Source organism: Zeugodacus cucurbitae, chromosome 3 (assembly GCF_028554725.1).
Source record: "Zeugodacus cucurbitae isolate PBARC_wt_2022May chromosome 3, idZeuCucr1.2, whole genome shotgun sequence".
NCBI classification, from domain to species: domain Eukaryota; kingdom Metazoa; phylum Arthropoda; class Insecta; order Diptera; family Tephritidae; genus Zeugodacus; species Zeugodacus cucurbitae.
The window spans coordinates 35,539,196-35,556,568 of NC_071668.1; positions in this window are offsets into that span (position 1 = coordinate 35,539,196).

Consider the following 17,373-nt stretch of genomic DNA (forward strand, 5'->3'; position numbering starts at 1 on the left):
CTTTGATCTTAAATCTGATAAAAATACAAAATAAATGATTATGAATAAATGCTATTTATATTTTTATTTGTCGATAAAGAACTTGCAAAATTCACTTTCTGGAAGAAAGATTTAAATCTGATAAAATACAAAATAAATGATTATGAATAAATACTCATTATGTTTTTATTTGTCGATAATGAAATTGCAAGAAAGTGAACTTTGATCTTAAATCTGATAAAAATACAAAATAAATGATTATGAATAAATGCTATTTATATTTTTATTTGTCGATAAAGAACTTGCAAAATTCACTTTCTGGAAGAAAGATTTAAATCTGATAAAATACAAAATAAATGATTATGAATAAATATTCTTTATGTTTCTATTTGTCCATAAACAACTTTCAAGAAAGTGAACTTTGATCTTAAATCTGATAAAAATACAAAATAAATGATTATGAATAAATGCTATTTATATTTTTATTTGTCGATAAAGAACTTGCAAGATTCACTTTCTGGAAGAAAGAGCTTAAATCTGATAAAATACAAAATAAATGATTATGAATAAATATTCTTTATGTTTCTATTTGTCGATAAACAACTTGCAAGAAAGTGAACTTTAATCTTAAATCTGATAAAAATACAAAATAAATGATTATGAATAAATGCTATTTATGTTTTTATTTGTCGATAAACAACTTGCAAGAAAGTGAACTTTGATCTTAAATCTTATAAAATACAAAATAAATGATTATGAATAAATATTCTTTATGTTTTTATTTGACGATAGTCAACTTGCAAGATTCACTTTCTGGAAGAATGATCTTAAATCTGATAAAATACAAAATAAATGATTATGAATAAATATTCTTTATGTTTCTATTTGTCCATAAACAACTTGCAAGAAAGTGAACTTTGATCTTAAATCTGATAAAAGTACAAAATAAATATTTATGAATAAATACTTATTTTATTTGTCGATAATGAAATTGCAATAAAGTGAACTTTGATCTTAAATCTGATAAAAATACAAAATAAATGATTATGAATAAATACTCATTAACTGAACTACTATGAACTTTGATCTTAAATCTGATAAAAATACAAAAGAAATGATTATGAATAAATATTCTTTATGTTTCTATTTGTCGATAATCAACTTGCAAGAAAGTGAACTTTGATCTTAAATCTCATAAATACAAAATAAATGATTATGAATAAATACTCATTATGTTTTTATTTGTCGATAATCCACTTGCAAGAAAGTGAACTTTGATCATAAATATGATAAAATACAAAATACATGATTATGAATAAATATTCTTTATGTTTTTATTTGTCGATAATCAACTTGCAAGAAAGTGAACATTGATCATAAATCTGATCAAATACAAAATAAATGATTATGAATATATGCTATTTATGTTCTTATTTGTCGATAATCAACTTGCAAAATTCACTTTCTGGAAGAAAGATCTTAAATCTGATAAAATACAAAATACATGATTATGAATAAATATTCTTTATGTTTTTATTTGTCGATAATCAACTTGCAAGAAAGTGAACTTTGATCATAAATCTGATAAAAATTTAAAATAAATGATTATGAATATATAGTCATTATGTTTTTATTTGTCGATAATCAACTTGCAAGAAAGTGAACTTTGATCTTAAATCTGATTAAAATACAAAATAAATGATTATGAATAAATATTCTTTATGTTTCTATTTGTCGATAAACAACTTGCAAGAAAGTGAACTTTGATCATAAATATGATAAAATACAAAATACATGATTATGAATAAATATTCTTTATGTTTTTATTTGTCGATAATCAACTTGCAAGAAAGTGAACATTGATCATAAATCTGATAAAATACAAGATAAATGATTATGAATATATGCTATTTATGTTTTTATTTGTCGATAATAAACTTGCAAGAAAGTGAACTTTGATCATAAATCTGATAAAAATTTAAAATAAATGATTATGAATAAATAGTCATTATGTTTTTTTTTGTCGATAAAGAACTTGGAAGAAAGTGAACTTTGATCTTAAATCTGATAAAATACAAAATAAATGATTATGAATAAAGATTCTTTATGTTTCTATTTGTCGATAAACAACTTGCAAGAAAGTGAACTTTGATCTTAAATCTGATAAAAATACAAAATAAATTATTATGAATAAATGCTATTTATGTTTTCATTTGTCGATAAACAACTTGCAAGAAAGTGAACTTTGATCTTAAATCTGATAAAGATACAAAATAAATGATTATGAATAAATGCTATTTATATTTTTATTTGTCGATAAAGAACTTGCAAGATTCACTTTCTGGAAGAAAGATCTTAAATCTGATAAAACACAAAATAAATGATTATGAATAAATATTCTTTATGTTTCTATTTGTCGATAAACATATTTGTCGATAAACGGATAAAAATACACAATAAATGATTATGAATAAATGCTATTTATGTTTTTATTTGTCGATAAACAACTTGCAAAAAGTGAACTTTGATCTTAAATCTGATAAAAATACAAAATAAATGATAATGAATAAATGCTATTTATATTTTTATTTGTCGATAAAGAACTTGCAAGATTCACTTTCTGGAAGAAAGATCTTAAATCTGATAAAATACAAAATAAATGATTATGAATAAATACTCATTATGTTTTTATTTGTCGATAATGAAATTGCAAGAAAGTGAACTTTGATCTTAAATCTGATAAAAATACAAAATAAATGATTATGAATAAATGCTATTTATATTTTTATTTGTCGATAAAGAACTTGCAAGATTCACTTTCTGGAAGAAAGATCTTAAATCTGATAAAATACAATATAAATGATTATGAATAAATATTCTTTATGTTTCTATTTGTCCATAAACAACTTTCAAGAAAGTGAACTTTGATCTTAAATCTGATAAAAATACAAAATAAATGATTATGAATAAATGCTATTTATATTTTTATTTGTCGATAAAGAACTTGCAAGATTCACTTTCTGGAAGAAAGATCTTAAATCTGGTAAAATACAAAATAAATGATTATGAATAAATGCTATTTATGTTTTTATTTGTCGATAAATAAATTGCAAGAAAGTGAACTTTGATCTTAAATCTGATAAAAATACAAAATAAATGATTATGAATAAATGCTATTTATGTTTTTATTTGTCGATAAACAACTTGCAAGAAAGTGAACTTTGATCTTAAATCTTATAAAATACAAAATAAATGATTATGAATAAATATTCTTTATGTTTTTATTTGACGATAGTCAACTTGCAAGATTCACTTTCTGGAAGAATGATCTTAAATCTGATAAAATACAAAATAAATGATTATGAATAAATATTCTTTATGTTTCTATTTGTCCATAAACAACTTGCAAGAAAGTGAACTTTTATCTTAAATCTGATAAAAGTACAAAATAAATATTTATGAATAAATACTTATTTTATTTGTCGATAATGAAATTGCAATAAAGTGAACTTTGATCTTAAATCTGATAAAAATACAAAATAAATGATTATGAATAAATACTCATTATGTTTTTATTTGTCGATAAATAAATTGCAAGAAAGTGAACTTTGATCTTAAATCTGATAAAATACAAAATACATGATTATGAATAAATATTCTTTATGTTTTTATTTGTCGATAATCAACTTGCAAGAAAGTGAACTTTGATCATAAATCTGATAAAATACAAAATAAATGATTATGAATATATTCTATATATGTTTTTATTTGTCGATAATCAACTTGCAAGAAAGTAAACTTTGATCATAAATCTAATAAAAATTTAAAATAAATGATTATGAATAAATAGTCATTATGTTTTTATTTGTCGATAATCAACTTGCAAGAAAGTGAACTTTGATCTTAAATCTGATAAAAAAAACAAAATAAATGATTATGAATAAATATTCTTTATGTTTCTATTTGTCGATAATCAACTTGCAAGAAAGTGAACTTTGATCTTAAATCTGATAAAAATACAAAATAAATGATTATGAATAAATACTCATTATGTTTTTATTTGTCGATAATCCACTTGCAAGAAAGTGAACTTTGATCATAAATATGATAAAATACAAAATACATGATTATGAATAAATATTCTTTATGTTTTTATTTGTCGATAATCAACTTGCAAGAAAGTGAACTTTGATCATAAATCTGATAAAATACAAAATAAATGATTATGAATATATGCTATTTATGTTTTTATTTGTCGATAATCAACTTGCAAGAAAGTGAACTTTGATCATAAATCTGATAAAAATTTAAAATAAATGATTATGAATAAATAGTCATTATGTTTTTATTTGTCGATAAAGAACTTGGAAGAAAGTAAACTTTGAACTTAAATCTGAGAAAATACAAAATAAATGATTATGAATAAATATTCTTTATGTTTCTATTTGTCGATAATCAACTTGCAAGAAAGTGAACTTTGATCTTAAATCTGATAAAAATACAAAATAAATGATTATGAATATATTCTATTTATATTTTTATTTGTCGATAATCAACTTGCAAGAAAGTGAACTTTGATCATAAATCTGATAAAAATTTAAAATAAATGATTATGAATAAATAGTCATTATGTTTTTATTTGTCGATAAAGAACTTGGAAGAAAGTAAACTTTGAACTTAAATCTGATAAAAATACAAAATAAATAATTATGAATAAATATTCTTTATGTTTCTATTTGTCGATAAAGAACTTGGAAGAAAGTGAACTTTGATCTTAAATCTGATAAAATACAAAACAAATGATTATGAATAAAGATTCTTTATGTTTCTATTTGTCGATAAACAACTTGCAAGAAAGTGAACTTTGATCTTAAATCTGATAAAAATACCAAATAAATTATTATGAATAAATGCTATTTATGTTTTCATTTGTCGATAAACAACTTGCAAGAAAGTGAACTTTGATCTTAAATCTGATAAAGATACAAAATAAATGATTATGAATAAATGCTATTTATATTTTTATTTGTCGATAAAGAACTTGCAAGATTCACTTTCTGGAAGAAAGATCTTAAATCTGATAAAATACAAAATAAATGATTATGAATAAATATTCTTTATGTTTCTATTTGTCGATAAACATATTTGTCGATAAACTGATAAAAATACACAATAAATGATTATGAATAAATGCTATTTATGTTTTTATTTGTCGATAAACAACTTGCAAGAAAGTGAACTTTGATCTTAAATCTGATAAAAATACAAAATAAATGATTATGAATAAATGCTATTTATATTTTTATTTGTCGATAAAGAACTTGCAAGATACACTTTCTGGAAGAAAGATCTTAAATCTGATAAAATACAAAATAAATGATTATGAATAAATACTCATTATGTTTTTATTTGTCGATAATGAAATTGCAAGAAAGTGAACTTTGATCTTAAATCTGATAAAAATACAAAATAAATGATTATGAATAAATGCTATTTATATTTTTATTTGTCGATAAAAAACTTGCAAAATTCACTTTCTGGAAGAAAGATTTAAATCTGATAAAATACAAAATAAATGATTATGAATAAATATTCTTTATGTTTCTATTTGTCCATAAACAACTTTCAAGAAAGTGAACTTTGATCTTAAATCTGATAAAAATACAAAATAAATGATTATGAATAAATGCTATTTATATTTTTATTTGTCGATAAAGAACTTGCAAGATTCACTTTCTGGAAGAAAGAGCTTAAATCTGATAAAATACAAAATAAATGATTATGAATAAATATTCTTTATGTTTCTATTTGTCGATAAACAACTTGCAAGAAAGTGAACTTTAATCTTAAATCTGATAAAAATACAAAATAAATGATTATGAATAAATGCTATTTATGTTTTTATTTGTCGATAAACAACTTGCAAGAAAGTGAACTTTGATCTTAAATCTTATAAAATACAAAATAAATGATTATGAATAAATATTCTTTATGTTTTTATTTGACGATAGTCAACTTGCAAGATTCACTTTCTGGAAGAATGATCTTAAATCTGATAAAATACAAAATAAATGTTTATGAATAAATATTCTTTATGTTTCTATTTGTCCATAAACAACTTGCAAGAAAGTGAACTTTGATCTTAAATCTGATAAAAGTACAAAATAAATATTTATGAATAAATACTTATTTTATTTGTCGATAATGAAATTGCAATAAAGTGAACTTTGATCTTAAATCTGATAAAAATACAAAATAAATGATTATGAATAAATACTCATTAACTGAACTACTATGAACTTTGATCTTAAATCTGATAAAAATACAAAATAAATGATTATGAATAAATATTCTTTATGTTTCTATTTGTCGATAATCAACTTGCAAGAAAGTGAACTTTGATCTTAAATCTGATAAAAATATACTCATTATGTTTTTATTTGTCGATAATCCACTTGCAAGAAAGTGAACTTTGATCTTAAATCTTATAAAATACAAAATAAATGATTATGAATAAATATTCTTTATGTTTTTATTTGACGATAGTCAACTTGCAAGATACACTTTCTGGAAGAAAGATCTTAAATCTGATAAAATACAAAATAAATGATTATGAATAAATACTCATTATGTTTTTATTTGTCGATAATGAAATTGCAAGAAAGTGAACTTTGATCTTAAATCTGATAAAAATACAAAATAAATGATTATGAATAAATGCTATTTATATTTTTATTTGTCGATAAAAAACTTGCAAAATTCACTTTCTGGAAGAAAGATTTAAATCTGATAAAATACAAAATAAATGATTATGAATAAATATTCTTTATGTTTCTATTTGTCCATAAACAACTTTCAAGAAAGTGAACTTTGATCTTAAATCTGATAAAAATACAAAATAAATGATTATGAATAAATGCTATTTATATTTTTATTTGTCGATAAAGAACTTGCAAGATTCACTTTCTGGAAGAAAGAGCTTAAATCTGATAAAATACAAAATAAATGATTATGAATAAATATTCTTTATGTTTCTATTTGTCGATAAACAACTTGCAAGAAAGTGAACTTTAATCTTAAATCTGATAAAAATACAAAATAAATGATTATGAATAAATGCTATTTATGTTTTTATTTGTCGATAAACAACTTGCAAGAAAGTGAACTTTGATCTTAAATCTTATAAAATACAAAATAAATGATTATGAATAAATATTCTTTATGTTTTTATTTGACGATAGTCAACTTGCAAGATTCACTTTCTGGAAGAATGATCTTAAATCTGATAAAATACAAAATAAATGTTTATGAATAAATATTCTTTATGTTTCTATTTGTCCATAAACAACTTGCAAGAAAGTGAACTTTGATCTTAAATCTGATAAAAGTACAAAATAAATATTTATGAATAAATACTTATTTTATTTGTCGATAATGAAATTGCAATAAAGTGAACTTTGATCTTAAATCTGATAAAAATACAAAATAAATGATTATGAATAAATACTCATTAACTGAACTACTATGAACTTTGATCTTAAATCTGATAAAAATACAAAATAAATGATTATGAATAAATATTCTTTATGTTTCTATTTGTCGATAATCAACTTGCAAGAAAGTGAACTTTGATCTTAAATCTGATAAAAATACAAAATAAATGATTATGAATAAATACTCATTATGTTTTTATTTGTCGATAATCCACTTGCAAGAAAGTGAACTTTGATCATAAATATGATAAAATACAAAATACATGATTATGAATAAATATTCTTTATGTTTTTATTTGTCGATAATCAACTTGCAAGAAAGTGAACATTGATCATAAATCTGATCAAATACAAAATAAATGATTATGAATATATGCTATTTATGTTCTTATTTGTCGATAATCAACTTGCAAGAAAGTAAACTTTGATCATAAATCTAATAAAAATTTAAAATAAATGATTATGAATAAATAGTCATTATGTTTTTATTTGTCGATAATCAACTTGCAAGAAAGTGAACTTTGATCTTAAATCTGATAAAAAAAACAAAATAAATGATTATGAATAAATATTCTTTATGTTTCTATTTGTCGATAATCAACTTGCAAGAAAGTGAACTTTGATCTTAAATCTGATAAAAATACAAAATAAATGATTATGAATAAATACTCATTATGTTTTTATTTGTCGATAATCCACTTGCAAGAAAGTGAACTTTGATCATAAATATGATAAAATACAAAATACATGATTATGAATAAATATTCTTTATGTTTTTATTTGTCGATAATCAACTTGCAAGAAAGTGAACTTTGATCATAAATCTGATAAAATACAAAATAAATGATTATGAATATATGCTATTTATGTTTTTATTTGTCGATAATCAACTTGCAAGAAAGTGAACTTTGATCATAAATCTGATAAAAATTTAAAATAAATGATTATGAATAAATAGTCATTATGTTTTTATTTGTCGATAAAGAACTTGGAAGAAAGTAAACTTTGAACTTAAATCTGAGAAAATACAAAATAAATGATTATGAATAAATATTCTTTATGTTTCTATTTGTCGATAATCAACTTGCAAGAAAGTGAACTTTGATCTTAAATCTGATAAAAATACAAAATAAATGATTATGAATATATTCTATTTATATTTTTATTTGTCGATAATCAACTTGCAAGAAAGTGAACTTTGATCATAAATCTGATAAAAATTTAAAATAAATGATTATGAATAAATAGTCATTATGTTTTTATTTGTCGATAAAGAACTTGGAAGAAAGTAAACTTTGAACTTAAATCTGATAAAAATACAAAATAAATAATTATGAATAAATATTCTTTATGTTTCTATTTGTCGATAAAGAACTTGGAAGAAAGTGAACTTTGATCTTAAATCTGATAAAATACAAAACAAATGATTATGAATAAAGATTCTTTATGTTTCTATTTGTCGATAAACAACTTGCAAGAAAGTGAACTTTGATCTTAAATCTGATAAAGATACAAAATAAATGATTATGAATAAATGCTATTTATATTTTTATTTGTCGATAAAGAACTTGCAAGATTCACTTTCTGGAAGAAAGATCTTAAATCTGATAAAATACAAAATAAATGATTATGAATAAATATTCTTTATGTTTCTATTTGTCGATAAACATATTTGTCGATAAACTGATAAAAATACACAATAAATGATTATGAATAAATGCTATTTATGTTTTTATTTGTCGATAAACAACTTGCAAGAAAGTGAACTTTGATCTTAAATCTGATAAAAATACAAAATAAATGATTATGAATAAATGCTATTTATATTTTTATTTGTCGATAAAGAACTTGCAAGATTCACTTTCTGGAAGAAAGATCTTAAATCTGATAAAATACAAAATAAATGATTATGAATAAATATTCTTTATGTTTCTATTTGTCGATAAACATATTTGTCGATAAACTGATAAAAATACACAATAAATGATTATGAATAAATGCTATTTATGTTTTTATTTGTCGATAAACAACTTGCAAGAAAGTGAACTTTGATCTTAAATCTGATAAAAATACAAAATAAATGATTATGAATAAATGCTATTTATATTTTTATTTGTCGATAAAGAACTTGCAAGATACACTTTCTGGAAGAAAGATCTTAAATCTGATAAAATACAAAATAAATGATTATGAATAAATACTCATTATGTTTTTATTTGTCGATAATGAAATTGCAAGAAAGTGAACTTTGATCTTAAATCTGATAAAAATACAAAATAAATGATTATGAATAAATGCTATTTATATTTTTATTTGTCGATAAAAAACTTGCAAAATTCACTTTCTGGAAGAAAGATTTAAATCTGATAAAATACAAAATAAATGATTATGAATAAATATTCTTTATGTTTCTATTTGTCCATAAACAACTTTCAAGAAAGTGAACTTTGATCTTAAATCTGATAAAAATACAAAATAAATGATTATGAATAAATGCTATTTATATTTTTATTTGTCGATAAAGAACTTGCAAGATTCACTTTCTGGAAGAAAGAGCTTAAATCTGATAAAATACAAAATAAATGATTATGAATAAATATTCTTTATGTTTCTATTTGTCGATAAACAACTTGCAAGAAAGTGAACTTTAATCTTAAATCTGATAAAAATACAAAATAAATGATTATGAATAAATGCTATTTATGTTTTTATTTGTCGATAAACAACTTGCAAGAAAGTGAACTTTGATCTTAAATCTTATAAAATACAAAATAAATGATTATGAATAAATATTCTTTATGTTTTTATTTGACGATAGTCAACTTGCAAGATTCACTTTCTGGAAGAATGATCTTAAATCTGATAAAATACAAAATAAATGTTTATGAATAAATATTCTTTATGTTTCTATTTGTCCATAAACAACTTGCAAGAAAGTGAACTTTGATCTTAAATCTGATAAAAGTACAAAATAAATATTTATGAATAAATACTTATTTTATTTGTCGATAATGAAATTGCAATAAAGTGAACTTTGATCTTAAATCTGATAAAAATACAAAATAAATGATTATGAATAAATACTCATTAACTGAACTACTATGAACTTTGATCTTAAATCTGATAAAAATACAAAATAAATGATTATGAATAAATATTCTTTATGTTTCTATTTGTCGATAATCAACTTGCAAGAAAGTGAACTTTGATCTTAAATCTGATAAAAATACAAAATAAATGATTATGAATAAATACTCATTATGTTTTTATTTGTCGATAATCCACTTGCAAGAAAGTGAACTTTGATCATAAATATGATAAAATACAAAATACATGATTATGAATAAATATTCTTTATGTTTTTATTTGTCGATAATCAACTTGCAAGAAAGTGAACATTGATCATAAATCTGATCAAATACAAAATAAATGATTATGAATATATGCTATTTATGTTCTTATTTGTCGATAATCAACTTGCAAAATTCACTTTCTGGAAGAAAGATCTTAAATCTGATAAAATACAAAATAAATGATTATGAATAAATATTCTTTATGTTTCTATTTGTCCATAAACAACTTTCAAGAAAGTGAACTTTGATCTTAAATCTGATAAAAATGCAAAATAAATGATTATGAATAAATGCTATTTATATTTTTATTTGTCGATAAAGAACTTGCAAGATTCACTTTCTGGAAGAAAGATCTTAAATCTGATAAAATACAAAATAAATGATTATGAATAAATATTCTTTATGTTTCTATTTGTCGATAATCAACTTGCAAGAAAGTGAACTTTGATCTTAAATCTGATAAAAATACAAAATAAATGATTATGAATAAATACTCATTATGTTTTTATTTGTCGATAATGAAATTGCAAGAAAGTGAACTTTGATCTTAAATCTGATAAAAATACAAAATAAATGATTATGAATAAATGCTATTTATATTTTTATTTGTCGATAAAGAACTTGCAAGATTCACTTTCTGGAAGAAAGATCTTAAATCTGATAAAATACAAAATAAATGATTATGAATAAATATTCTTTATGTTTCTATTTGTCCATAAACAACTTTCAAGAAAGTGAACTTTGATCTTAAATCTGATAAAAATACAAAATAAATGATTATGAATAAATGCTATTTATATTTTTATTTGTCGATAAAGAACTTGCAAGATTCACTTTCTGGAAGAAAGATCTTAAATCTGATAAAATACAATATAAATGATTATGAATAAATATTCTTTATGTTTCTATTTGTCCATAAACAACTTTCAAGAAAGTGAACTTTGATCTTAAATCTGATAAAAATACAAAATAAATGATTATGAATAAATGCTATTTATATTTTTATTTGTCGATAAAGAACTTGCAAGATTCACTTTCTGGAAGAAAGATCTTAAATCTGATAAAATACAAAATAAATGATTATGAATAAATGCTATTTATGTTTTTATTTGTCGATAAATAAATTGCAAGAAAGTGAACTTTGATCTTAAATCTGATAAAATACAAAATACATGATTATGAATAAATATTCTTTATGTTTTTATTTGTCGATAAACAACTTGCAAGAAAGTGAACTTTGATCTTAAATCTGATAAAAATACAAAATAAATGATTATGAATAAATGCTATTTATGTTTTTATTTGTCGATAAACAACTTGCAAGAAAGTGAACTTTGATCTTAAATCTTATAAAATACAAAATAAATGATTATGAATAAATATTCTTTATGTTTTTATTTGACGATAGTCAACTTGCAAGATTCACTTTCTGGAAGAATGATCTTAAATCTGATAAAATACAAAATAAATGATTATGAATAAATATTCTTTATGTTTCTATTTGTCCATAAACAACTTGCAAGAAAGTGAACTTTTATCTTAAATCTGATAAAAGTACAAAATAAATATTTATGAATAAATACTTATTTTATTTGTCGATAATGAAATTGCAATAAAGTGAACTTTGATCTTAAATCTGATAAAAATACAAAATAAATGATTATGAATAAATACTCATTATGTTTTTATTTGTCGATAAATAAATTGCAAGAAAGTGAACTTTGATCTTAAATCTGATAAAATACAAAATACATGATTATGAATAAATATTCTTTATGTTTTTATTTGTCGATAATCAACTTGCAAGAAAGTGAACTTTGATCATAAATCTGATAAAATACAAAATAAATGATTATGAATATATTCTATATATGTTTTTATTTGTCGATAATCAACTTGCAAGAAAGTAAACTTTGATCATAAATCTAATAAAAATTTAAAATAAATGATTATGAATAAATAGTCATTATGTTTTTATTTGTCGATAATCAACTTGCAAGAAAGTGAACTCTGATCTTAAATCTGATAAAAAAACAAAATAAATGATTATGAATAAATATTCTTTATGTTTCTATTTGTCGATAATCAACTTGCAAGAAAGTGAACTTTGATCTTAAATCTGATAAAAATACAAAATAAATGATTATGAATAAATACTCATTATGTTTTTATTTGTCGATAATCCACTTGCAAGAAAGTGAACTTTGATCATAAATATGATAAAATACAAAATACATGATTATGAATAAATATTCTTTATGTTTTTATTTGTCGATAATCAACTTGCAAGAAAGTGAACTTTGATCATAAATCTGATAAAATACAAAATAAATGATTATGAATATATGCTATTTATGTTTTTATTTGTCGATAATCAACTTGCAAGAAAGTGAACTTTGATCATAAATCTGATAAAAATTTAAAATAAATGATTATGAATAAATAGTCATTATGTTTTTATTTGTCGATAAAGAACTTGGAAGAAAGTAAACTTTGAACTTAAATCTGAGAAAATACAAAATAAATGATTATGAATAAATATTCTTTATGTTTCTATTTGTCGATAATCAACTTGCAAGAAAGTGAACTTTGATCTTAAATCTGATAAAGATACAAAATAAATGATTATGAATATATTCTATTTATATTTTTATTTGTCGATAATCAACTTGCAAGAAAGTGAACTTTGATCATAAATCTGATAAAAATTTAAAATAAATGATTATGAATAAATAGTCATTATGTTTTTATTTGTCGATAATCAACTTGCAAGAAAGTGAACTTTGATCTTAAATCTGATAAAAATACAAAATAAATGATTATGAATAAATATTCTTTATGTTTCTATTTGTCGATAAACAACTTACAAGAAAGTGAACTTTGATCATAAATATGATAAAATACAAAATACATGATTATGAATAAATATTCTTTATGTTTTTATTTGTCGATAATCAACTTGCAAGAAAGTGAACATTGATCATAAATCTGATAAAATACAAGATAAATGATTATGAATATATGCTATTTATGTTTTTATTTGTCGATAATAAACTTGCAAGAAAGTGAACTTTGATCATAAATCTGATAAAAATTAAAAATAAATGATTATGAATAAATAGTCATTATGTTTTTATTTGTCGATAATCAACTTGCAAGAAAGTGAACTTTGATCTTAAATCTGATAAAAATACAAAATAAATAATTATGAATAAATATTCTTTATGTTTCTATTTGTCGATAAAGAACTTGGAAGAAAGTGAACTTTGATCTTAAATCTGATAAAATACAAAACAAATGATTATGAATAAAGATTCTTTATGTTTCTATTTGTCGATAAACAACTTGCAAGAAAGTGAACTTTGATCTTAAATCTGATAAAAATACCAAATAAATTATTATGAATAAATGCTATTTATGTTTTCATTTGTCGATAAACAACTTGCAAGAAAGTGAACTTTGATCTTAAATCTGATAAAGATACAAAATAAATGATTATGAATAAATGCTATTTATATTTTTATTTGTCGATAAAGAACTTGCAAGATTCACTTTCTGGAAGAAAGATCTTAAATCTGATAAAATACAAAATAAATGATTATGAATAAATATTCTTTATGTTTCTATTTGTCGATAAACATATTTGTCGATAAACTGATAAAAATACACAATAAATGATTATGAATAAATGCTATTTATGTTTTTATTTGTCGATAAACAACTTGCAAGAAAGTGAACTTTGATCTTAAATCTGATAAAAATACAAAATAAATGATTATGAATAAATGCTATTTATATTTTTATTTGTCGATAAAGAACTTGCAAGATACACTTTCTGGAAGAAAGATCTTAAATCTGATAAAATACAAAATAAATGATTATGAATAAATACTCATTATGTTTTTATTTGTCGATAATGAAATTGCAAGAAAGTGAACTTTGATCTTAAATCTGATAAAAATACAAAATAAATGATTATGAATAAATGCTATTTATATTTTTATTTGTCGATAAAGAACTTGCAAAATTCACTTTCTGGAAGAAAGATTTAAATCTGATAAAATACAAAATAAATGATTATGAATAAATATTCTTTATGTTTCTATTTGTCCATAAACAACTTTCAAGAAAGTGAACTTTGATCTTAAATCTGATAAAAATACAAAATAAATGATTATGAATAAATGCTATTTATATTTTTATTTGTCGATAAAGAACTTGCAAAATTCACTTTCTGGAAGAAAGATTTAAATCTGATAAAATACAAAATAAATGATTATGAATAAATATTCTTTATGTTTCTATTTGTCGATAAACAACTTGCAAGAAAGTGAACTTTAATCTTAAATCTGATAAAAATACAAAATAAATGATTATGAATAAATGCTATTTATGTTTTTATTTGTCGATAAACAACTTGCAAGAAAGTGAACTTTGATCTTAAATCTTATAAAATACAAAATAAATGATTATGAATAAATATTCTTTATGTTTTTATTTGACGATAGTCAACTTGCAAGATTCACTTTCTGGAAGAATGATCTTAAATCTGATAAAATACAAAATAAATGTTTATGAATAAATATTCTTTATGTTTCTATTTGTCCATAAACAACTTGCAAGAAAGTGAACTTTGATCTTAAATCTGATAAAAGTACAAAATAAATATTTATGAATAAATACTTATTTTATTTGTCGATAATGAAATTGCAATAAAGTGAACTTTGATCTTAAATCTGATAAAAATACAAAATAAATGATTATGAATAAATACTCATTAACTGAACTACTATGAACTTTGATCTTAAATCTGATAAAAATACAAAATAAATGATTATGAATAAATATTCTTTATGTTTCTATTTGTCGATAATCAACTTGCAAGAAAGTGAACTTTGATCTTAAATCTGATAAAAATACAAAATAAATGATTATGAATAAATACTCATTATGTTTTTATTTGTCGATAATCCACTTGCAAGAAAGTGAACTTTGATCATAAATATGATAAAATACAAAATACATGATTATGAATAAATATTCTTTATGTTTTTATTTGTCGATAATCAACTTGCAAGAAAGTGAACATTGATCATAAATCTGATCAAATACAAAATAAATGATTATGAATATATGCTATTTATGTTCTTATTTGTCGATAATCAACTTGCAAAATTCACTTTCTGGAAGAAAGATCTTAAATCTGATAAAATACAAAATAAATGATTATGAATAAATATTCTTTATGTTTCTATTTGTCCATAAACAACTTTCAAGAAAGTGAACTTTGATCTTAAATCTGATAAAAATGCAAAATAAATGATTATGAATAAATGCTATTTATATTTTTATTTGTCGATAAAGAACTTGCAAGATTCACTTTCTGGAAGAAAGATCTTAAATCTGATAAAATACAAAATAAATGATTATGAATAAATATACTTTATGTTTCTATTTGTCGATAAACAACTTGCAAGAAAGTGAACTTTGATCTTAAATCTTATAAAATACAAAATAAATGATTATGAATAAATATTCTTTATGTTTTTATTTGACGATAGTCAACTTGCAAGATTCACTTTCTGGAAGAATGATCTTAAATCTGATAAAATACAAAATAAATGATTATGAATAAATATTCTTTATGTTTCTATTTGTCCATAAACAACTTGCAAGAAAGTGAACTTTGATCTTAAATCTGATAAAAGTACAAAATAAATATTTATGAATAAATACTTATTTTATTTGTCGATAATGAAATTGCAATAAAGTGAACTTTGATCTTAAATCTGATAAAAATACAAAATAAATGATTATGAATAAATATTCTTTATGTTTCTATTTGTCGATAATCAACTTGCAAGAAAGTGAACTTTGATCTTAAATCTGATAAAAATACAAAATAAATGATTATGAATAAATACTCATTATGTTTTTATTTGTCGATAATCCACTTGCAAGAAAGTGAACTTTGATCATAAATATGATAAAATACAAAATACATGATTATGAATAAATATTCTTTATGTTTTTATTTGTCGATAATCAACTTGCAAGAAAGTGAACATTGATCATAAATCTGATAAAATACAAAATAAATGATTATGAATATATGCTATTTATGTTCTTATTTGTCGATAATCAACTTGCAAGAAAGTGAACTTTGATCATAAATCTGATAAAAATTTAAAATAAATGATTATGAATAAATAGTCATTATGTTTTTATTTGTCGATAAAGAACTTGGAAGAAAGTAAACTTTGATCTTAAATCTGAGAAAATGCAAAATAAATGATTATAAATAAATATTCTTTATGTTTCTATTTGTCGATAAACAACTTGCAAGAAAATGAACTTTGATCTTAAATCTGATAAAGATACAAAATAAATGATTATGAATAAATGCTATTTATATTTTTATTTGTCGATAAAGAACTTGCAAGATTCACTTTCTGGAAGAAAGATCTTAAATCTGATAAAATACAAAAATTATTATGGATAAATATTCTTTATGTTTCTATTTGTCGATAAACAACTTGCAAGAAAGT